Source organism: Canis lupus, chromosome 15, assembly GCF_011100685.1.
Source record: "Canis lupus familiaris isolate Mischka breed German Shepherd chromosome 15, alternate assembly UU_Cfam_GSD_1.0, whole genome shotgun sequence".
Lineage (NCBI taxonomy): Eukaryota > Metazoa > Chordata > Mammalia > Carnivora > Canidae > Canis > Canis lupus.
Window position 1 is genome coordinate 1307854 of NC_049236.1, and position 23655 is coordinate 1331508.

General features: G+C 41.8%; 1 protein-coding gene and 1 long non-coding RNA gene across 9 annotated transcripts in view; one reads left to right on the plus strand and one right to left on the minus strand.

Moving 5' to 3' along the window:
• The window catches only part of LOC111098937, a 30055-nt gene extending 7158 nt beyond the window's left edge, over positions 1-22897 (minus strand). For 3 of the 5 annotated variants that reach the window (XR_005370060.1, XR_005370062.1, XR_005370059.1), the window contains exons 1-3: positions 22586-22866; positions 7918-8022; positions 891-1068 (exon numbers count right to left, since the gene is read on the minus strand). This is a non-coding gene — a long non-coding RNA (uncharacterized LOC111098937). Of the gene's footprint in view, positions 1-890; positions 1069-7917; positions 8023-12351; positions 12494-22585 lie in introns of all 5 variants that reach the window. The other 2 variants (XR_005370061.1, XR_005370063.1) reach the window with 2 other exon arrangements.
• The window catches only part of HIVEP3 (HIVEP zinc finger 3), a 459199-nt gene that overhangs the window by 70036 nt on the left and 365508 nt on the right, over positions 1-23655 (plus strand). For 2 of the 4 annotated variants that reach the window (XM_038557699.1, XM_038557698.1), the window contains exon 1: positions 21610-22098. The gene's annotated coding sequence lies outside the window, so the exon portion shown is untranslated. Of the gene's footprint in view, positions 1-20342; positions 20528-21609; positions 22099-23655 lie in introns of those variants that run through there. The other 2 variants (XM_038557695.1, XM_038557696.1) reach the window with 2 other exon arrangements.

The following is a 23655-nucleotide window of genomic DNA, read 5'->3' on the forward strand; positions in this document are numbered from 1 at the left end:
TTCCCTTATGATTAGTGATGTTGAACATCTTTTTATGTGCTTATTGGCATTTGTTGGTACCAACTGCCTTTCAAAAACACCACCTCTTCCATGACTGCTTGTTCCACTCTTTTTTTTCCCCACTCTTACTACTGCCCAATTTCTTTGTTTCCTTCAGAGTAAAACTTATTGGAAGGGTTGTCTTCAAGCAATGTCTCTTTCTCTGCCTTCCATCCACTTTTCAGTATACTGCAGCCTGGCCTCTGACTCTACTACACTGCTGAAACTGCTCTTGTCGAGGCTACCAGTCAGTGACCTCAGTTTTGTCAAATCCAATAGATAGTTTCAGCAAAATTTGACACTGTTGACCATCTTCTCTATCTTGAAACACTTACTCCTTGTGAGTCTTGGGACACTGTGCTCTCCTGGGTTTTCTTTTATCACCCTGGTCTCTACCTGACCTCTCAGTGTGGAAGTCCTGGAGTTCCTCAAGGCTCAGTCCTGGTACTTTCCCCTTCTCTCCCCTCCCTTCCCCTTCCTCTTCTTCCCTCCCTCTGTACTCTCCCCTTCCTCATCTTTCTCCTCCGCCCCCAACCTTTCTCCCTCTTTCTCCTCTCTCCTTTTTCTTCTCTCTCCAGCCTTCTCTTATCTTCCTTTCTCCTTCCTCTCCCTCCTCCCTTTTCACCATCTCCTCTTATTCCCTTTCTCTCTACTGTATCTTTATCCCTTCTTGCTTTCTCCTCTTTCTTCATGCTCTCCTCTCTTGTGTTTTCTCTCTTACTTTTTTCTCCCTGCCCTTCTCACAGCTTCTAACTTCTCTTTCTCCATCCTTTCTCTTAAAACAAAGAATAAAATTCTTTTAGAGGGACCATTTGTTTTATATTTTGCATTTCCTGTTGCCTAACACTCACCTTGTTTCATGCATGATATCATCTGCCTGGCCTCTGTGGACATTTGAGTTCGTGATCACTCTCATAGGTCATATATTGTAGATGTTTATACAAACATTTTCCTTTATTTCTTCATTATATATTCTCTAAGGGATGGGTCTGCATCTGCTTTATTCCCAACAGTACCTAGTAAAGTGCTCTGAGAATAACAGAAATATAATCAATTGAATAAAATAAACAAGCAAACAAATACAAGTATTCTTGAAAATATAAAATTGAAAACTTTTTTTTTTTTATCTTGAATAAGACACATTTTTGACCAATTCCAACAGTATTGGTCACCTAATGGGCATTCAGGGTTTTTGGTTAACCAATTGAATAGTAGCAACCTATGGGTTGCTGATATGACAGAGAACTCAATGAGTATCACTTCCACCATTTAGAATTATGCTGAAGCATTTATATTTTTAAAGATTCAGCTCAATTATATACTTTATTAGAAGTAGAAATAAGAGGCAAAGAATCTCAGGGTATCAGAAAAGTGTGATAGATTATTTAATGACTTGATTGAAAGCAGAAATGCTGTTATGAATAAAATAGTGTTTTTTTATTGAGATGAAAATGTATTTTCTTTTTATGTGTGGCTCAAAAATCATTTTTGTTAATATTGCTAAATGAAAATACTAATTAATACTCTAGGTCAGGCCAGGTGCTTCAGACTAAAGTAAAATATGATCAATAGTGTGATTTAATTATCAATAAAGAAAATCTATCAATAATGGGAATTGAATAATAGGAAACAAAAATAATGATTTGGAGACTGAAGCATGTATTTAGCCAAATGATCTTGTATAAATACTATGCCATGGTTTTCTCAGCTCTAAAACAAGGAGATTGGATTTAATTATCACTGAGGTATTTTCCAGCTATCAAATTTCTGTATTTCTATAATACATCAGTGGTTGCCAGTTCTATGATCCCAATGTTTGCTTTTCCAGTGCATGCCTGATTCTGTTAAAGAAAAATACCTAGTAAGCCCTAATGGAAGCCATCTGTTAGAAAAGGCAGGAGACAGAATTTCAGGGCTCTGTACCTGCTTTCTGGCTTTCTGTATAGGTAATCTTCCCCAGTCCTTCTAAGAGAAAGAGAGGAAATGTTGACAATTTAGAGAGAGAGAGAGAGATAGAGAGAGAGAAAGGCTGTCCACCTTTCTCAAGACTCGTCAGCACCTGCCCGGTGGACAGCACCACAGTTCCTCTAAGGTTCACTCCCCTCTAAGCCCAGGTTGCCGGAGTTCACTAATCAAGTGGTTTGCATTCTTTAAAAAAAAATAAAAATAAAAAAATAAACAAGCCATGAAACCAGAGAGGGCCACACAGAAGGCTTCAAGGATAATATTCTAGATCTTAAGTTGGAGCTTGGTTCAAGGATGTCATTTTTTATTTTGTTCTTTATATCATAATAAACACAGTTTGAATTCTTTTATATCTATCAACGTCTCCGTGATAAAATTAATGAGCTAAAAATATGTACCACATTTATTTTTTAAAAGACTTTATTTGTTTATTTGAGAGAGAGAGTGAGCAAGAGAGAGAGCACAAATGGGGGAGGGGCAGAGGGAGAGCGAAAAGCAGACTCCCCTGCTGAGCAGGGAGCCTGACTCATGGCTTGATCTCAGGACCCTGGGATCATGTCCTGAGCTGAAGTCAGACACTTAAGAGGTTGAGCTACCCAGGCGCCCCATATGTATCACATTTAACCAAAACAGAGAGACATTCTCATTTAAAGAGAGGCTTCACATCCAGAGGAATAATTAAGAGACTATATGTATCAGTCCTAAAGAGTTTCAGTCATAAAATTTCCTTCCTCAAAGTATAAAGTAAAAAGAGTAAAGCCAGCATGGTAGACCCCATGTGAGAATAAGAATGTATATAAGGAAATAACAGCTATTCTTCACTTTGAAGGAGTCCACAAAGGCTGGCTGGCCTATAACTGGGGTGAACCAGGTTCATGAGAAGTTCCATAAAGTAGAAGTCAAGAGTGTGATCTTGTCTTAGAGCAGAGTCAGAGCCCAGGTCCTCCCATATTATTGTGTTAAGGTTATAAGAATGAGTCTAAGAACCATGTTGTCACTAACAGAAAACAAAATCTGAGGCAGACTGTTTATTGTGTGAAGTTCAGGAATTCTTGAACTGCAGACTTCACCATTTGTGTCTCTGATCATTTACTTTATGCCTAGGGGAAAATCCAGGGAACCACTGACTTTCAAATCCTTCAAGACCTGCTGTTCATTTGTCAGTTCTCACCCTTACTTTCCTTATGGTTCTGATAAACAGCATTAACCAACCCCTTTCTGTGGCTTGGTTACATGGATTATCTGGATTCCCTTACCATACTACTTCACCTTCTGGGCCTTCCTCTTTCTCCTGTCCCCTTTTACATTCATTCTTGGCATTCAGCAGATGTTATGGAGCACTTATGTAGGGTACTATGCCACATGCTGAGAATAAAAGGCTGAACCACATACCCATGGTCTACACTAATGCTGTTTATAGTGTAGTGGGAAGGAGTAAGATAGACATTAAACAGACATCTAGAGAAATTGATATAAAGTTGACCCTAAAAACGTGAATTTGAACTGTGTGGGTCCACTTATATGTGGATTTTTTTCTGGACAAATACAGCATAGTACTGTAAAGGTATTTTCTGTTTCTTATGATTTTCTTATCTCTAGCTTATTTTATAATAAGAATAAATATGTAGTACATATAACCTATAAAATAGGTGCTAATCCACTGTGTTATTGGTAAGGCTTCCATTCAACAGTAAGCTATTAAGTAGTTAAGTTTCTGGGGAGTCAGAAGTAATACATGGATTTTCAACTTCTCAGAGGGTTGGTGCCCATAGCCTCATGTTGTTCAAGGATCAATGATATATTTTGGTTCACACATATAGAGTAGATGAGGTGCTATGAGAGGCAATAATAGGAAGACCTACTCTAAACTGAGTAATAAGAGAACTCAGCTTTGAGGATGTGGCATTTAAGTTGTGATGTGAGGGATCAGACAAATGCAAAGAGAAGACAAAGTTCCAGCAGAAGTAAGTGTGTACAAAGGCCTGAGACAAAAAAGAGTGTTGATACCAGAGGTCCTGAAAGCAAGCTGGTGCCATATCCTGGACACAGCAGTATAAACAGAAAAGAAGTATGTGATTTGTCCAGTACAGAAAAGAAGTATGTGATTTGTCCAGTACGGAATTCTTTGTGCAAATCTGGCCTCACTACTTTTAAGGGTATCTTCATGGATAAATGCCCATGATCTGTTGTTCAGTGAAAAGAGTAGTATCTTGAATATGTAGTATCATTCTACATTTGACTATACATTATATTAATTAGGACTTTCAGGTGCAGGTCCTAGGAAGCCCAGTCAGAATTTGTTTTAGCAAAATAGGCATTTATTAGTTCAGATACCTGAAAAATCCACGGGTAGGGCTAAAATCAGGTCTGGCTTTATCAAGGTTTCAAATGTTCAAATGTTCTAGACCAGTGCTGTCCAGTAGAGGTAGGATATGAGTCACATGCATCATCAATTCAACATGTAATCAGTACAAAAATTTTGAGTGAGATATTTTACATTCCTTTTTCTTAAGTTTTGGAATCTGGGGTGAATTTTACATCGTGTCTCAATTTGTACTAGTCACATTTCAAATACTCAACAGCTACATGTGGTTAGTGGCTACCATCTTGGACAATGCTGTCAAGGCCTTAGATCCTCTCAATTTCAATACACACGAGAGTGAACCAGATTGTCTTCTGGAAGGCTGACCTTCCAGAAGCTTCTTTGGAAGCTTCTTTGCATCTCACTGGTGCTTTAAAAAATCAGGTGACTATGTTGAATTAGCATTGTGACTAGGAAGAAAGTGATTTACTCCATGATTTAGGCCCAAATCATATGCTGTACCTCAGGAGTGCAGGAAAGGGGTAAACCCCACCTGACCTCCGTGTGTGGGATAGATATTTGTTATTTTGGTCACTTGGTATTCAGTTATCTAGTTTTGGGTAATAGTGTTTGGGGAGTCTGTCCTCCCTATATGGAAGACTGAAAAGCTGATTGTTAGTAGAAATTATTTCTAGGAAATGAGATTCCTAGGGTTGCAAAGAGAACTACTTTTCTTTTTCTGTTTTATATATTTCAGGTTTTAGTTTCTTGATACTAGCATGTACTGTGTTATTTTTGTTTTTAAAGAAGAGGATAGGTAACTAAGGTTTTCTTGTTCTAAAATGGTTAGTACCAGGGGGCCTGGTAGCTCAGTCAGTTAAGCATCTACTTTTGGCTCAGGTTATGACCTTGGGGTCCTGGAATTGAGCCCCATGTCCAGCTCCCTGCTCAGCAGGGAGTTTGCTTCTCCCTCTCCCTCTGCCTCTCCCAACCCCCACTCGTGTTCTTTCTCTATCTCTCTCAAGGAAATAAATAAAAGTCTTTTAAAAATTGGTTAAGAACAAATGGGGGGAATAGTATAATACTAAGGTAACCAAATGTTTTGGTTTGGCTAAGAAAGTCATGGATTTAAAGCATTATGTATATTGATAAGGTTAATTCAGAGTTTAAAACAATATCTTAAGAGTAATTGGGCAATTTGATGGAAACTTTGAAGCCCAATGAATTGCAGAGCATTCACGTTTTGTATTTCTGTATCCTCAGGAAGCAAGGCATTCCAAGAGTTAATTTTTCTAATAACTGAAGCTTACCCTTTAAGCATCAAAATGTTTTAATATTAACCACTTCTGATGAACATATTGCTCTGATGTATTGCATATTTTCCCAACTTCTTAAGTAGAGTAAATCAAACATAATTGAACTACTTTTGGACACAGGTTATTGCGGAGTTTTCCACCTGGTGGGCAGCCACTCACTGGTGTGTTGTGAATGGATTTCAGGTGTGTGGAAATATGATCCACCTCTTATGGAAGCCAGGAGGGGTTTGGGGTGACAGAGGCCCCTGGGTCAGGTAATTGCCTCTATCTTCCCCAGTGTCTCATGTAAATGGAATCATTTTCTATGTATATCTTGACTTGGAAAAGGTAGGAAAGCACTAGTTATTGCTTTGGGTTAAAATTCGAGATCCTGGCAGGGCCACCTCGGTTGGTACTTCATCTTGGGGTGATTTCAAGGGTGCTTTACATTCACCCTTGAACTGAATTTCTCCAGATGACTACTGCCCTTTGCTCTTTGTGGCAATCTTTAATTGCTGGCAATTGCCATTGCTTCTTATTGTTTTTGCTGTCTTTTTTTTTTTTTTTTTTTTTTTAAAGCTACCAGTTCTTTTTTTTTTTTTTCTTTTGATATTTTATTTATTTATTCAGGAGAGACACAGAGAAAGAGGCAGAGACACAGGCAGAGGGAGAAGCAGGCTCCATCCAGGAAGCCTGAATGTGGGACTCGATCCCGTGACTCCAGGATCACACCTTGGGCCGAAGGCAGGCGCTAAACCGCTAAGCCACCCAGGGTACCCTGTTTTTGCTATCTTATTTTACACAGTTGTTTAGGTAAAGTGAACTATGCTTGAGTGTAGCTTGTCTCTCCCACCTGTAGATTTAGTAGTGACTATACACCATATATTTAAGATAAGCTTAGAAGGTCATGTTATGAGTCTCTTTATCAGAGATAGTAGATACGTTACAGAGTTCTTTATTATTTAGTTTTATTTTTAAATTAATTTTAAGTTGAAAAAATTATATCTTTTATTTGTATTTGAATTTGAGTTCCCTATTCTTAAGAATTGTGATATATGTGTACGTTATATGTATTATACCATATGTAATTTCAGGCAGACTACAAATAAATTACTGGATGACAGCATCATAATGTAGTGTTTTAAGGAAGAAAAGAATATTTGGTATGTACACATATATGTATACAGAGAGAGAGGGAGAAATTCAGAAAATATGGAGGGCAGTTATACCCTTTTTTCAAACCAACCTCATAAAGGTCAGTTGTCATGCTCTCAACAAATGGTCTCTTGTTACCATTCTGAAACCAAATGTCTTTCTGGTCAGACAACTGGTGTTAGCCAATAAGGCATTTCTGATGCTTTTGTGTTCTTATGCAAGGGTGGACCTCTTCCAGCATTGTAAATGACAGAAGGAAATACTCAATGGGCAACACAAAATCTTAATTAACATTATTCTGGGGCACTCAAGGTCAGCAGTTAAAAGTAAGATCTTAGTAGTCTAACCTGGGGTTTAATTCTGGTTGTACCACATACTAGCTCTGTATATTGGACAAGTTTTGTAATCCCTCTGAGTCCCAGTTTTCTCACTGAGTTTTTATCTGATGAAATGAGAAAATATTTGTATTGTCTCTGGCTTGTAGTAAGCGATCACTAAATGGTATTGTTCCATTTTCATTATTGATGATGATGATGATAAATGAAGTAGTTACTGGTTAATGGCAAGACTTACCTTTGGAAAAAACATCATAAATAGTAAAACATAAGTATGACATTTTTCTCATTGGCCTAATTTTGAGTAGTCAGTCACCTGTTGTATTTCTCACTAAATAGTGACATGTATGAAAATTCTGAAATTGACTTAAATGGGTTAGAAATTCTCTAGAGTTAATTTATTCTTAGCTAGCCATAATGTTTGCTGTGTAGCATCATATTCTTTGCCAGGCAATTGCAGACTGGTAGGTACTTTCAGCCAGACAATTGTCCTGGATTATAGCTGACTGATAGTCAGTTCATATAGGTTCCACCTTCTACTTTATGAAAATTGGTGTACATCATTTATATTTTACTTAAACTCCTATGGGACTTTCCCCCATATCTTATATTTCTCAAAAAACAACAGATAGAGGTGTTTCTGGGACATCTGTCATTGCTAAGGCCCTTAGAGAAATTTCCAAGAAGGCAATGATTATTCTGACCACCTGCCATATCTTCTGATTGCTATTGCAAAAGATGCATAAGAGCCACATTAAAAGAAGTAGGGTTCTCGTTTCTACTCACAGATGTAGAGAGCTTGAAAGAGAATTACTCCTGAACTTACAGTGAAAGAAGTCTTGACAAACAGCAAATTCACTTTTCTTGAGCCCACTGGAGTACTGAGGTTCTTGGGAAACTATCAGTGTCAGAATATAGGAAGAGACAGGATCTGCAGGGAGAAATGAGACATAAGCACTTACTTACCTGGGCAGGAGGCAGCCAGACACCTGTAAAAATTCAGCCAGGGTGATTGATGAATAGGTGGAGTCTGGCTGAGTGCACACTAGCAAAAGAGGGTGAAACTAGGGTCCACAAATAAGATCTATGCCTTCTGGCAGGCATTTCTCCATGAACCCACCATGAGCTCACAGAAATGGTTGGGAGAGACTGCAGAAAGTCTCCCTTGTGGTACATTGCTGAAGAAGAACAGAAGTTGCTGTGGGAGGGGTAAGAAGTTCCACTAGGACCCTTTTTTCCCTATGAATAAAAGCCTTAATTTGTGTAGTATGTGTGTAAGGATGAGCACTATCATCCTTAGGATACTGGTGAAATCCTACTATACCTAGAGAAAGGGAACAGGAAAAAACTCTTAACTCCTAGGGAAATGAAGGTACATGTACTAGATTCAGAAGTAACCCAGAGGTGGGGTAAGATTACTGAGAAGACTACACCTCCAGGACTCAGTGATGCAGTGCTTGTCTAAGACTGAGGCTTAATCAGAACAACAGAGAACGCTTCCTTCTCTCCATTCCCAAACCAGGTTAACAACAACAACAAATTAAATTAAAAAAAGAAAGAAAAGATGGAACAAATATGAAAACAGCTAGCAAGATAGTAGATTTTAATTCAGTCATCTCAATAACCACATTAAATGTGAATGGTCTAACCACACCAATTAAAAGATAGAGATTGTCAGATTGGATTAAAAAAAAGCGAGACCAAACTATACAAAACCCACTTCAGATATAAAGATAGATGGGTTAAAAGTAAGAGGATAGAAAAAGATACCTATGCAAACACTAATCAAAATAAAACTGGAGTCTTTATATTAATATCAGACAAAATAGACTTTAGAGCAAAGGCTTTCTCAGGGATAAAGAGTGATTAAATAATTATAAAAAGCTCAATTCTCCAAGAAGTAACAATCCCAAGTAGGTGTGTACTTAACAACCAAGTTCTTAAATACATAATGCAAAAACTGTTAGAATTAAAAAATGAAATAGACAACTTCATAATTAGAGTTGAAAACATCAATGTTTTTTTCTCTATAAGTGTTAAGTAGGAAGAATGTTAAGAATATAATGACCTGAACAATGATGTCAACCAACTTGACCTAATTTATATTTATAGAATACTCCTCTTTACAACATATCCTTCTGTAGTGCATGTGAAACATTCACCACAAGATGCTATATTTTTGCCATAAAACAAATCCTAACTTTAAAAGAATACAAATTATACAGAGTATGTTTATGAACCACGATGGGATTAAACCAGAAATCAGTACAGAAATATACCCAGAAAACTCCCAAATATATGGAAAATATACAACATACATCTAAATAACCTATATGTCAAAGAGGAAGAATTTGAAAATATTTTTAACTGAATGAAAAGGAAGCAACATGTCAAATTTGTGAGATGCAGCCAAAGCAGTGCTCAGGGGGAAAATTGTAGGTTAAATGATTTATATTAGAAAAGAAGAGGGATCCCTGGGTGACGCAGCGGTTTAGCGCCTGCATTTGGCCCAGGGCGCGATCCTGGAGACCCGGGATCGGATCCCACGTCGGGCTCCCAGTGCATGGAGCCTGCTTCTCTCTCTGCCTGTATCTCTGTCTCTCTCTATCTCTCTGTGTGACTATCATAAATAAATAAAAAAAAAAAAGAAAGAAAAGAAGAGGGCCACCTGTTTGGCTCAATGGTTAAGTGTCTGCCTTTGGCTCACGTTGTGATCCCAGGGTACTGGGATCGAGTCCTGCATCAGGCTCCCTGCAGGAAGCCTACTTCTCCCTCTGCCTGTGTCTCTGCCTCTCTCTGTGTCTCTCATGAATAAATAAATAAAATCTTAAAAAAAAGAAAAGAAGAAAGATCTCCAGCCACTAATAGAAGCATCAACCTTAAAAATAACTAGAGAAAGAAGAGCAAATTAAAACTAAAACAAACAGAAGGAAGGAAATAATTAAAATAAGAGCAAAAGTCAATGAATTGGAAACAGAAAAGCAATTCGGAAGTATCAAACCAAAAGCTGGTTCTTTGAAAAGATCAATGAAATTAATAAACCTCCAGCCAGACGGACCAACCACTGGGATTGCCTAGAAACTGCACCCTAGTAGTAATGAGCACATTCAGTGCCCAGAACTCAGTTTCGAAAAGCCAATTACAGGAACCAGAGACTTTGAGACTGAGAAGGGGAAATACAAGGTGATCCTGGAGCATCAGTGGTGCCACAAATAAGGAAGTGCTAATCAACAACAACAACAACAAAACAACAACTAAAACAACAGGATTATGTGAAATACAGGAGCTCTTGTGAAAGAGGTCTCAATGGTCAAAGCTGGAGCAATTTTAGCCAAACAACAATAGCAACAACAACAACCCAATATATTAGGCTATAACTCAAAAAACAAAATAAATATCCATGAGTTCATATTGGTAAAAACCAAAGTAGAATAATCTGGTTATTTAATGGGGAGAAAGGATAATTCTTCTCATAGAAGAATTCCAGTTAACAAATGTAGAGAATAAGGGAAATAGAAAGTCACCATTGGAATACCACAGCCATAATTGCTGACAGTTCACATAATGAATCCTAAAATTAGTGAGTGAAAGTCTGAAGAGAAACAGACATTTGCATGGATTCAAAGTACTCTCCTCCAATTTTTGTCAACTGCAAAGGGAAAAATAGTAGCTTTATAGTGGAGAAATCTCGAAGACATTACCTTAACCAAGGGATCAAGGTTCATATCACCACACATACTGACATTATGACCCCCGCCCTGATTGGATGTATGAAGGCACATCATTTCTGTGGTATTGTTGCCGAAAACTATAATTCCATTCTAATCACGAGGGAACATCAGACAAACCCAAATTAAGGGACAGTCTACAAAATACCTGACCAATGCTCTGTTAAAGTGTCAAGGGCATAAAAAACAAGGAAAGACTGAGGAATAGCCACAGATCAGAGGAGACCCAAGAGAAAAGACAACTCAATGCAATGTGCAATCCTGGATTGAAACCTAGAACGGAAAAAGAACATTAGTGGAAAAACTGACAAAATTAGAGGAAAATTTATAGTTAATAGCATTGTACCAATGTCAGTTTCCTGGTTTTGATAATTGTACAATGGTTATATGAGATATTAATTACCCTCAGGGAAAGCTGGGTGAAAGATATGTGGGAGTTCTTTGTGTAATCTTTACAACCTTTTTATTAGTCTAAAATTATTTAAAAATAAAAAGAAAACAAAAAATTGGGAGAACTTTTGATAAAATAGCTCCAAGGAAAGAAATAAAAGCTCTTTTGTACTATCAGGGAGTAGTATGGACACCCTTAGACTGTAAATGAGACTTGTTTAGAAGAGCATCCTGCACACTACCTTGGCCCCCTGTGATTCACTGTGCTCTTGGAACTCCAGCCTGAGAATTACTGATGGGACGATCTGACCAATTTATTTGAAGACATCCTCTTTTTAGAGGCATTCCTTAACTCTTTCTAGATCTTACTTTGGCTTTTTATCCTGTCTCAACTAGGTCTTGGAGGTGATGATGACTTTAAAATACTTTTTTAAAGTTAATTATTTTTATCTAAGAAAGGATGAAAGTTTTTTTCCTCTACTCTTATGGATTAATCACTGGGGCCAGGGGGTACAAATTGGCAGTTCATCTTCTGATTTAAACTGTTTCTAGCCAACACAGCTTTTGTTTGTTTGTTTGTTTGTTTGTTTGTTTATTAGATTTGCAAGGAAGCATGATCGCTATAGCTCTCTTCTGCATATACCATGCGGTTTCATACTCTTATGTTATTTGTATGGTCCCCGAAGGCATGTGAGTTTTGATCCCAGGTGAATGTAATAAATTACATATAATTTGTGGTGTTTATTCATGATCTTTACTAGTCAGAGCCCTTTTCCAGTCTGAGATTTCTGATCCTGCTCCTATCATTTTTTAAGATTCCTCTCTGGAGTTGTGGCCTTAAATCTGCTTTTTATTATGACTTCCCCATGTTTATCCTTGCAGCATTTTTGGGTGGGCTGTGAGTTGCCAGAAGGGAAACTTCCCCCTTCCCATACATCATACACACATGGAGTTTATTTAGCATGGATATGCAAGCTGCCCAGAAGCCAGGTGGTCATATGGAGTGGGATTCATGTGGCCGGTCAGTACAGGAACTGGTAGGCACCCAGAGTCCCCATTTAGGGCACATGACCGCCATGTCACTGGCTACCCAATGTAAGATTTTACAAGGTCTGAGAGGCTTGTTTTGTGCTACATCATACTCCTTTTGCTCCAGAAGCTTCCAACACGGGAGGAACTTCTCCAATCACGTGGCTTAATGCTTCCTTAGAAGAGAATTCTTATCATCATTGGGTTCTCCTGGTTCTTGAATTCAAACTCAATCTGGCAAGGCCATGTCATCATCTGGGAGAAAAAGTAGAATCAGACTTCAGGAGCTGGTTATCTGAGCAGTCTCTGCCTCCAACTTTCTGGCATATCAGAAAGCCCTTGTCCCTATACCTTCCAACTCCATTTCTTATCCTGACTTTAGCCAATGGTATTTATGTAATACTGTTAATAGACTGAGTCTATGGATGTGATTTTTAGACTCCTTCATCTGTTAGAATGTCTCTATATCACATTTATTCTATTGGTATCTGGACTTGGCAAAATTTGATAAGACCATAGCTTTCTTTCTTTCTTTCTTTTTTTAAAAGATTTTAATTATTTATTCATGAGAGACACACAGAGAGAGGCAGAGACACAGGCAGAGGGAGAAGCAGGCTCCCTGTGGGGAGCCTGATGTGGGACTCAATCCCAGGACCCGAGGATCATGACCTGAGCCAAAGGCCGATGCTCAAACACTGAGCCACCTAGGAGTCCCAAGACCATAGATTTCTACAGCAGAAGCCAGCAGTAATTCTTCACTAGGATTTTTGGAATTATCTATGGAACTTTAAAGATGTACATTTACCAAGGCCCTCCTGTAGAAACTTGGGAGATCTTATATTTTTCCAAAAGTCTACAGGAATCTTGATATACAGTCACAAACAGGATCCTCAGGCTGCCAGGAACTTTAGCTCACATATTTTCTTAATTTATCTTAATATACTTTAAAAATTTTTTTTCAAAAAAAAAAAAATAAAATTTTCCAGTCATAAAAACACTCCTGCTAGAGAATCTGTGTACTTCCTGGTGATACTTAACATCTGCCATGGGTCCCTGGGGTCCCTGATGGACTTCCTCACATATTAAGGTTTAAGTCCTCCAAAGTTTTATTGTGAGTGTATGTGCTTGTGTGTACATGTGTGTGACTTTAGATACCAAATTATTTACTTTTAGGTAAGCAAAAGCAAGAAGGGGGATACATCTTGGCCTTGGCTGTTTTTTTTCTGGCATTGGAAACCACCCCACCAAGGCCTCCAGACAAGCTGAAGCATGTGGAAAGAAGGACTTGAGCCATCCTGGGGTATTGTTCCACTCTAACCAGTGACATCTTCTCTAAGGAATTTGAAAGAAAACCACCATTAACTTCATTTCACTGTCATCTTAGGCTTCACATGAAGAGTCATCTGACCTTACCTCTCTGGTGGGCAGATCACCATTTTTGGCATGATATGGTAACTTATTTTCTGCCTTTATCATCATATCTTCCTTTATTTTTGGAAGAGGAAAGAGCATGAGGTGGGAATCAAATGAACCTAGGGTTGAATCCTCATCTGATGGTCACTGTGTCTGCCCTCAGACAAAGAACAAAAGCCTCACATTCATCATCTGCAAGCTAGGTGGGAAATCTAGCTTAGATGGTTGTGGTAAGGCTAATATAACCCTAATTTACAAATAAGGAAATTAAACAAGAAAGGATTAGACAATTGACTCAAGGTCCACAGAGTTTGAATCCAGATGGTCTGACACCACTCAGAAGCCACCTGCTCCGTCCTGCTGTGCAGTTCTACAGAGGGCCAACATGAACTTCTTTTCTGTCTCAAGATGACCCAGTGTAGTAGAGGTTTATGGAAATACTGTCTAGTGTTCTACATTGGACAATTCTTAGACAAGTGCTTGGAGTATTTTCATCTTTGGCTGTGAACCTGGCAAGGAATGCTGGTAGCCAAAGGAGGGTGGGTGTGCACATGGACTCAGGCTAAGAGGGATTTGAATAAGCTGTGGTTTTCTGCCCCAGCAGGAGGTGTTTGTAGTTACCACTTCAGAAAATTAAAATTACAACTTTCAAAATGAATGAATGAGTGAATGGAATATTTAATAAATGACATAATAATGGAGGAATTCCCAACAGAGTGCCTGGAATGTAGTAAGCGCTTCATAACTGCTTATCTCCATCTTCTTCTCTTCCTCCTTCATCTGAATTTAGCTTAATCTGTTATTTCTTTCCCCATAAACTGAGGTCACTCTCCTTTTCCTTACATCATTCTTAATCTTGATCAGGTGTTGATGAGCACTGGCTTTAGGGTGCTAAAACTAAAGTGCCTTTTGAAGAGTGATGTGAGATGAGAAAGGATGGAAGCTACTTGGGATGATGGAATTGGGTCCCAGATGTCAGGGTAAAATGATGGACTGATTCTCATGCTATGAAATATAATGGAGCTAAATGTAAGGTGTTGTGATGGGGCCTAGAAAATGACTGCATGAGTGCAGAATGGGAGAGATGTGTGGTTGGCATGCACAAATGTGAAAAATACCTGGGAGATGAAATTGATAGGTGTATTGGTTAGGGCACAGACTCAGTTGCTATCATAGACCTAAAATAACAATGGTATAAATAAATGAAAAGTGTATTTGTCTCTGATAAACTGAGAATAAGCAGTATAGGGTGGAATGATGACAGGACCAGAAACCCAGGCTCCTTGTATCTTGTTGCTCTGCTACCCTTTGTACACAAGGCTATCAGGTTCAAGTTTCCAGTCACTGGGAAAGGCAAGAGAGGAGAGAGGGCACAATCCTTCCCTTTAAGAGCAGGAGTAGGAAATTTTACAGTTTACCTCTGCTTATATCCCACTGGCTAGAACCTAGCCTCCTGGCCATACCTTCCTACAAGGCAAGGGTAGGAAACATAGTCTTTAACTAGTAGCCATGGACCTAGCTAAAACACTATTGCTAGGTAAGGAGAGGAGAATGGATACTGATTGAACAATTTGGAGTCTTATAATTAAATCATATGATACAATAATGCAATCTGTTTGCCAAAAAAAAAAAAAAAAAAAAAAGTCTTGGGCAATGTTACATTGTGTTGATAGAAGTATAGTATCTTCTAGAACTGGAGTTGGCAAACTTTTTCTAAAAAGAGCCAAATAGTAAATATTTTAGACCCTGCAGGTCATGTATGGTTGCAAATTGTTTTTTCTTTTTTTTCTAAAATTTTATTTATTTGAGAAAGAGAGAGAGCACAAGTGAGGGGAGGGACAGTGGGAGAGGGCTCTCCGCTCATTATCATTATTGTCATTGCTGGGCGATCCCAGGACGCTGGGATCATGACCTGAACTTAAAGGCAGATGCTCAACTGACTGAACCACCCAGGCGCCCCTGCTTTTTTTTTTTTTTTTTTTAATAATCCATTAAACATGTTAAAACCATTCTTAGCTCACAGATTATAAACAAAAAGTAGCCTGCACGAAGGGCTATTGTTTGCCAACTCCTATTCCAAAACGATGATGGTGATGAGTCTGGGACCAAACCCTAAGATGTACAAGAACATGTTTAGGGTTGGTGATCAGGATGGAAGCGGACTCTGGATGAATTTTCAGGAGTGGTTATTGAAGGAATTGGTTACTTTTAGTTTGGAGAAGCTCACATTCTTGAAGGCATTGTCTGCAGAGATTTGAATGTTAGGTACTGTGTATCCAAAGGGAAGAACTAGAATCAGAGAGAAGATTACTAGAGACAGGCTGTAGCCCAGCATAAAGGACTATTTATGGAGATCCTATCACCAGGCACTGTACTGAGCACTTTACTTAGATGATTGTACTTTGTTTTCAACAATCACATCAGGTAGGTGTCATTCTTACCTTGACCTTCCAGGTGATATAAAGCAGCATTAGAAGGTTTGATAACTTGCCCGGGCATGCGTGCTACTAAGTGCTAGGGTCATGGTAACTACAACTCTCCCATGCAAATTAGATGAAATTAATGTATATAATTATAAGGTATATATATATATAAGGTATGTATATAATTTAGTAGCACCAGACATAGAGTGAGTGTTCTTGCAGGCCCTAATCACTATAGATCCCATAGGAAGTACTCTGTCTCATCATGGTGCCCGTATTGGTTTCTTATGGCCACTGTACCAGATGACCACAAACTTGGTAGCTTAACACAAGGTATTTATTTGCTTAGTGTTCTGGAGGCCAGAAATCTGAAATCAGTTTCACTGGCTAAACTCAAGAGATCAGAAGGGCTGTGCTCCTTCCAGAGCCTCTAGGAGAAGACTCTGTCCCTTGCCTCTTCTGGGTTTATGGTGGCTTCCCAGTTTCCTTGGCTTGTGGCCACATCGCCCCAGTCTTAGCCTCTCTGCTCACATTGCCTCCTCCTCTCTGCCCTCCGCCTCCCTCTTACAAGGTTACTTTGATTACACTTAGGGCCCTCCCTGATAATTCCGGATAATCTCCCTGTCTCAAAATCCTTAAATTAACCACACTTTTTTTTGCCATGTAAGATAATAGTCAGGTTTTCCAGAGATGAAGAAGTATAGATATCCTTGGGGCCCTACCATATGGTAGTTAAGCAGAGAGTAGATAGCCACATTATTTTCTTAACACTATTAGGAAAACAAAACCCAACTTTATAACACTCTATGATTTATTGATCAATCATAACATCTACTTTTTCTTGTGTTTTTTTTTTTGTGAAGATAGAATATATTTTGTATAAGGTATGATTGAAAAGTAATATTTTTTTTAAATAGGCACAGTCTGACATTTATTGAGTAATATGTTCTTTGCCCTATTGATTTAAAATGCAGTTTTCAGCAAATGTTACACTTGAATCTGTTACTTGACTTTATTCATTTCTATTAGTCCATTTTGTAGGTTTCCAGATCTGCTCTATATACTGTTTTATTTACTATAGCATTAGAGTGTATATTTATAGTTGGTAAAATGAATCCCCTCACCCCAATTCTTATTTTTCAATTTTCTTTTTTTTAAAGATTTTATTTATTCATGGGAGACACACACACAGAGAGAGAGAGAGAGGCAGAGACACAGGCAGAGGGAGAAGCAGGCTCCATGCAGAGAGCGGGATGCGGGACGCGGGACTCGATCCAGGGACTCCAGGACCACGCCCTGGGCGGAAGTCCGCGCTAAACCACTGAGCCACCCAAGGATCCCTTCTTTTTCAATTTTCTTGGCTAATGGCTCTTCTCCTGTTTTCTGTATTATTGTGTATTTTGACTTGAAAAAACTTCCTTATTATCATTTTAATATGGCTGTGGGAAGAGGGGAGATAGATGGAATTCTAACTGCCTCCCATAATGATCCTCTCCTCCTGTTTTTTATTCTAGTGATTTTACTTACTCCTCTCTATTGAGATTTTCCTTTTGTTGTTATTGTTGAAATCATATGAATGTTTAATTCCAAATATCTCTCTTTCTGCCTCATATTTCAAAACTTCTAGCAATTAAACTTTAGAACTGCATTATTAATTGTTTTTATATGTAACCATACCTTTTATTGACTTTATTCCTCATTACATTTCTTATATAACTTATCTTCTCCTTTCTTGAGTCCATTATTCTGGCTTATTTTTTTTTTCTTGGCCAGAATAGACCTTCAAGTAATTTTTTAAAAATGTAGTAAAGGGTATTGGGGTGATATAATTTCTGTGTCTTTGAACATGTCTTTCTTTTGTCATCACATATGAGAGAAATTGTAGTTTGGCAGCTGAGAGAATTCTTGAGTTACAATAATACTCTCTTAGAAGTCTGTTAAAATCGTGCCACTGTCTTCTAGTAGAACATTGAAGATGAGAAATATGATATCAGTCTGATTTTCTTTTCTTTTAAGCAGCCTGATTTTTCTCCCTTATCAGGAAGCTTGTAGTTGTTTCTCTTTGTTCTTGGAGTATCGGCCTACATCTAGAATTGTGTATTTTTTAAAAAGGTTTTTTTATTTATTTGAGAGACAGAGAGAGAGAGACAGAGATAGCGAGCGAGAGAGTATAAACAGGTAGGAGAGGGAGAAGCAGGCTCCTCTCTGAGGGACCCCGATGTGGGACTCGATCCTAGAACCCTAGGATCATGACCCGAGCTGAAGGCAGATGCTCAACCGACTGAACCACCCAGGGGCCCTAGAACTGTGTATTCTTTCAGGCATATCCCTGCGTAGCACTCACACTTATATGCTCTAAGGCCTAAAGTCTTTCTTCAACTCAAAGAAATAGTCTTTTTTAAAAAAGATTTATTTATTTATTCATGAGACACACACACACACACACACACACACACAGAGGCAGAGACACAGGCAGAGGGAGAAGCAGGCTCACTGCAGGGAGCCCGATGCGGGACTTGATCCTGGATCCTGGGATCGTGACCTGGGCTGAAGGCAGGTGCCCAACCACTGAGCCACCCAGACATCCCTCTTCTTTTTCTTCTTTGATTATTGCTTTCTCCTTCATAAACAATGTTGTCTCTTTCTGGAACTCCTGTCAGACTAACTTTGGATGTTTGGGAACTCTCTGTTACATCTTGTCTCTCATCGGATGACTTAAATAACCTCCTCCTCCTCCTTCTCCTCATTCCCTAATGAGCTGGGGTCTTGCCCCAATCCAGCCTTTGACTTCTACCCATATTAGGGACAAACTTCCCATTTTCCAAAGATGCTGTGAACTGACTGCCATTCTGTGTGGACAGAATCAGCTTAGTTCCCAATGTCCTGTAATTTGCTTCTGAACCATTGCCCATGACCCTCATTGACTCTCTGATCCTTTGAGCTTGGGATTTTCCCGGACTTTTTCTGGAAACCTGTGCACTTTCTTCTTAGGAGGTCTATGCAGAACGATGACTTTTATCAGGACTTTTAATCAGCTCTTGCTAACCCACATTCCATCTACTTTACATCTTCCTCATATTTTCCAAAATGCTGGCCTTATTGATGGCATCTTTCTCTGGCTCCCAGCACTGCCACTCATATATTGGTTATATAATTTTTTCCCCAGAGGAGTGGGAATAAATGTATGTGTCCAATTTATTATCCCAGAGACAAAAAAGCCCCAGAGTGGAAATAGAGGGGAGCATCATTTGGTTTCTGGACCAAATGACCTTTCAGCCTAGCTCTAGGAAGCTTTTCTTTAAAGACTAAAGAATAAAGCAGCATAATTAAAGGTTTGAGAATCAACTTTCACAAAAAGGTCCAGAGAGGTAGGGTTTAATTTGGTCAAGGAGAACAGAATAAGGTGAGACAAATGGCAAGACACATTAAACCTGCTGAAGACAGGACAAGAGGGACCAAGCTTACATTACAGCCACGGTGATGCGAGTTGGTCACTGCGAAGACCATTTAACTCTTAAAAACTTGTGGGGTATCACGAGGCATTGCCAAGCCAAGTGAAGATGCTTCCTTCCTTCCTTCTCTGGTTGTTTTCTGGAGGGTCAGGGCTGTTCTGTGCAAGGAAAGAGGATGGACTGAGCCACCTCCTGGGTTCCCTGTCAGCCTTGGGATATCATGATTATGATACCTTGGTGCATGTGATGTTGGATGTGGAATGAAGAACGGCAGCAGATAAACTCCCAAGGGTAAAAAAATAAAATCTTAAAAAAAAAAATCTTGTCTTCACCCCAGCCTTACTGATCATTGTATTTTTTTTAAATGTGAGAGACTGTTTTTTGTCGGGAACACTTTTTCCAAATCTTTAAAACCGAGTGGAGAAATCTTCAGTTTCTTCCCCAACATGCTAGGAAGAACAGGAATTTGAGCAGCTCCCTCTCCCAGCAGCTGGAGGCAGCCCTGGCTCCCAGCACTGCTGGAGATTCCATCCACATCCCCTGGCAGTCCCCTCCCCCCAGGGCTGGGTACATAGAGAAGCTGGGAGAGGGCACCGGGCCAGGCCAGGGAGAGGAGTGCCGGGCCCCCTGTGGTAGGTCTGAGCCTTGTCACATTGCCTCCAGGGCTCAGGTCGCTGGTGGCCGTGGGAGAGCCAGTTGCAACCTGTGTGGCTGGTGACATTTCCGGCTGCCAGTGCCCAGCCAATCGGTGACGGGCCCAGCTAGCTAGAGCGATGACACATGAAATATGATAATTTTCTGCTAAGGAGCCCTGGAAGAGAGGAGAGAAGAGAGTGTGTGTGTGGCTGGGAGAGCTCAGCATAGGCAGTGCCTGCCACGAGGTGGGAGGGGACAGCCCATTGGTTTTAGTGGTTTGCCAAAGGAAGGAATGGGCTCTGATACTAGGGCTAGAGGGACATGCCCCAGGGAGTGGCTGTAGGAACACCAGGGTTGCTCTTCAGGTAAGCTGCTGCTGTGCTGCTGCTGCTGCTGCTGCTGGGTGGGAACCAGAGAGAGAAGCAGCCAGTGCCATTCTGGAGCTCTGGGGCTCCCAGGGTGAAAAAGAAACTATAAGGAGCAATTTCCTTCCTTTCAGGCATAAGTGAGGTTAGGAGTTTTGGTTCCTTTTCGGTGCTAACCTCTTTATTTTTTTTTTTATTTCTATTTTTATTTTTTTACCTCTTTAAAAGCTAAAACAAAATTGGAACAAATACCACCTGGGTGGCTGAAATACTTAATGAATAATTTTTTTTAAAATTTGGGCTAGGGGTTATCTCCCCCTCCCCCACTGCATTTTGCTACCTCGATGCTCAGCCTTGCCCAGAAAAAGAAAAAAAGTGTTGTTAACACAGTCTTGAAGAAGGGCCTAAGTCTGAATCTTAGAGACTCTAAAGGTTCCGGTGGTAGTTTTGATTCCAGACTCTGGTTGGAGGAAGAAAATGTCTTGGAATAAGATCTGGTCCTAGATTACATTATACTTTTGAAATAGTGCCAGCATGATTCTTTAGTTTGAGGACATGGCACCTGAAGCATGGGGCAAGATTCGGAAAGAGCACCCTGGGGTTAACTGTTAAGGTGGCGAAGCCCACACTTCCTCCAGCCCCTTTGGCAGGCTTCCTGGTCCTATGACAGCAGTTGGGGCTTGCGAGGGGCGCCCTCTGTGCTGACAGTCGTCTCCCTGCATTGTCTGACCCTGTGAATATGTGTGTTCAGAAGTGAAGGATCATAGCGTTTACATAACATGCCGATTAGTCACTGAGAAGCCCATCACTGCAATAGATGTGTGTCTCTAGCTTTACACCTTGCGTTTGCATTCCCTCTCTCTCTCTCTCTCTCTCTATATATATATATATATATATATTTTTTTTTTTTTGTTAAAAAGCCACAGATAAATGAAATCACGACCACTCTGTCATGATTTCACAGCCGGCCCTGTGGCTGTAGGCGTGGGACTAAGCTTCCTGCGCTCGGAGGAGTAGCTATTCAGAAGTGATAATTGGTGCACTGTATCTTTAAAGGTTAAAACCCCTTTCAAAAAAGGTCTGGACTCATAGTGGCAAAGACCAGCGAGGCATGGGTTGGCTCCGGCTTCAGCAAACAGCTGCTGATTAGATTCCGTGTCTGCGGGCTGAATTTATTCCGTGCCTTTCAGCAGCAGGAATCCAAGAGGGATGCTACTGTTTGGGTTTCTGATCGTGATTTATATTTATTCAGAGGAATAACAGAGGGTGGATCTGTTCCGGCGCGAGCATGCTCACAAGCAGCCGACTCTCCCATTATCCGGCCGCCTAGTTTGGGGCTCCAATGCCCGTGCACACTCCGTGTGCTTATGTGTGTGTACAAACACGCGTGCATGCCTGGATGGACAGAGGCACGCACAGTGCCCTCAATGAGGTCTCTACCCCTTACTTGAAACAGGTGTTCAGGAAAAAACCGCCCCAAGCCCCGACTGGCCGGAGTATTTCATGAAGAAGGGGCTGTGGATCGGTGGGGTCCGAGGACGCGGGAGCAGCGTGCCACCCCGAGGCCGAAGGTAGGGGGCTCGGGACTTGTATGCGGCGGATGGATCCCTGGCGCCTGGGTTTATTGATTGTGCTTTTTTGCCTGCGGCCGCCACGGGCGAGCGGCGCGCTGCGTTTCCATCTCGTCGTTGCCTTTCTCGGGCACCGCGTCCGGGGCTGAGCGGCTGCTCTGCGGGGCGGGGGGGGGGGGGGGGGGGGGGGGGGGCCCGGACGCCCCGAGCGGCCCCGAGCGGCCCCGAGCGGCCCCGAGATGCCCCGAGCGGCCCGGCGGGCGCCGCGCACCGACGCGCAGCCCTCCCCGCCCCCGCCCCCGCCCCCGCCCCCGCCCCCCGCGACCCTGAAGCGGGACCGCGCGCTGCCTCCCCGGCCGCGGAACCAAACGGAAACCAAACTCCAGCCCCGCTGGGAGCCTCGCCTCGCCTCGCCTCGCCTCGCCTCGCCTCGCCCCGCGCCCGCCCCCGCCCGCCCCCGCCCGCCCAGCCGGGCCGCACACGTTACCGTCTCTTCACAGTAGAGACCCTGGTGGTGCCACCTGGCACCTGTCCGTCGGCGGCGCGGGGCGGGACGCAGGTGGCCGCGAGGCCCGGCTCTCCCGGCGCCCGGCGCCTTCGGCTGGTTGGTGCGGCCGCTTCCGTGGCTCGGCCCTCCCTTGAACTTTGGGGGCGGGGTGCAGCGGCCTTCGGGGTTCTGGCGGCAGCAGCCAGGTGCGCCCCCGGCCCCCCGCTCCCCGCTGCCCTCCGCTGCCCTCCGCCGCCGCGAGCCACAGCGTGCGCGCGCGCTCTGGGCCTTGGGGGTGGCGGAGAACGGGGTGTGCGCTGAGCTGGTCTCCATGGACGTCCTCCAGCGCTCGTCTGGGTGATTATGTAACCCCCACTAATGATCAGCCCGTGCGCCCCAGCGGCGCCCCCTGGTCTCCCGGCCCTCCCCCGGACCCAGGGAGCTGGGTCCCATGTTTAAGATGTTTTTATGTAACTATGTGTCTGCTGGGGGAGGGGGGCAGGGAGAGTGTGGGGAGACGTGGAAGGACTGGAGCAACTTCTGTGAAAAACAGGGGCAGAGAGCACGTGTGTACTGGGGACAGGGTGGGATGGACTTGGGGTTGCTGTTGATCTGAAGACCCTCCCACAGCCCTTTCCGCTGGTCATTGCTTGTCTGAATTTTCCCTTCGGTCATCCGACCCCTGTTGAACCCTGTAGAAGGTGTGAACCACTCCTGCGGAGCCCCTAGGATCCTAACTGAAGGGGGAGGGCGGTCCCCAGTGCAGGGGGACCGCCCAGGCTCACTTGCTTTAGGTCCCAGCTGTCCGCCATGCCTCCCGGAGGGGAAGAGTTCCTGCCCTGCTAGGGTTTCAGTTTTGCTCTGGGGTTAGGCTGCCCTGTGGGGCCTGAGAAAACCTGAGGCCAGCTGAGATGTTTGGCATTTGCTCTTTAAAACTGTGATGACTTTTGCAGAGGCCGGAGACCTTGGGCATTCTTGCATTAAAATGTTGTGGGTTTTTTTTTGGGGGGGGGTGGACGGGGGGAAGTAGGAGAGTAGCCATCCTGCAGCAGCATCTGCAGGCAGGAGAG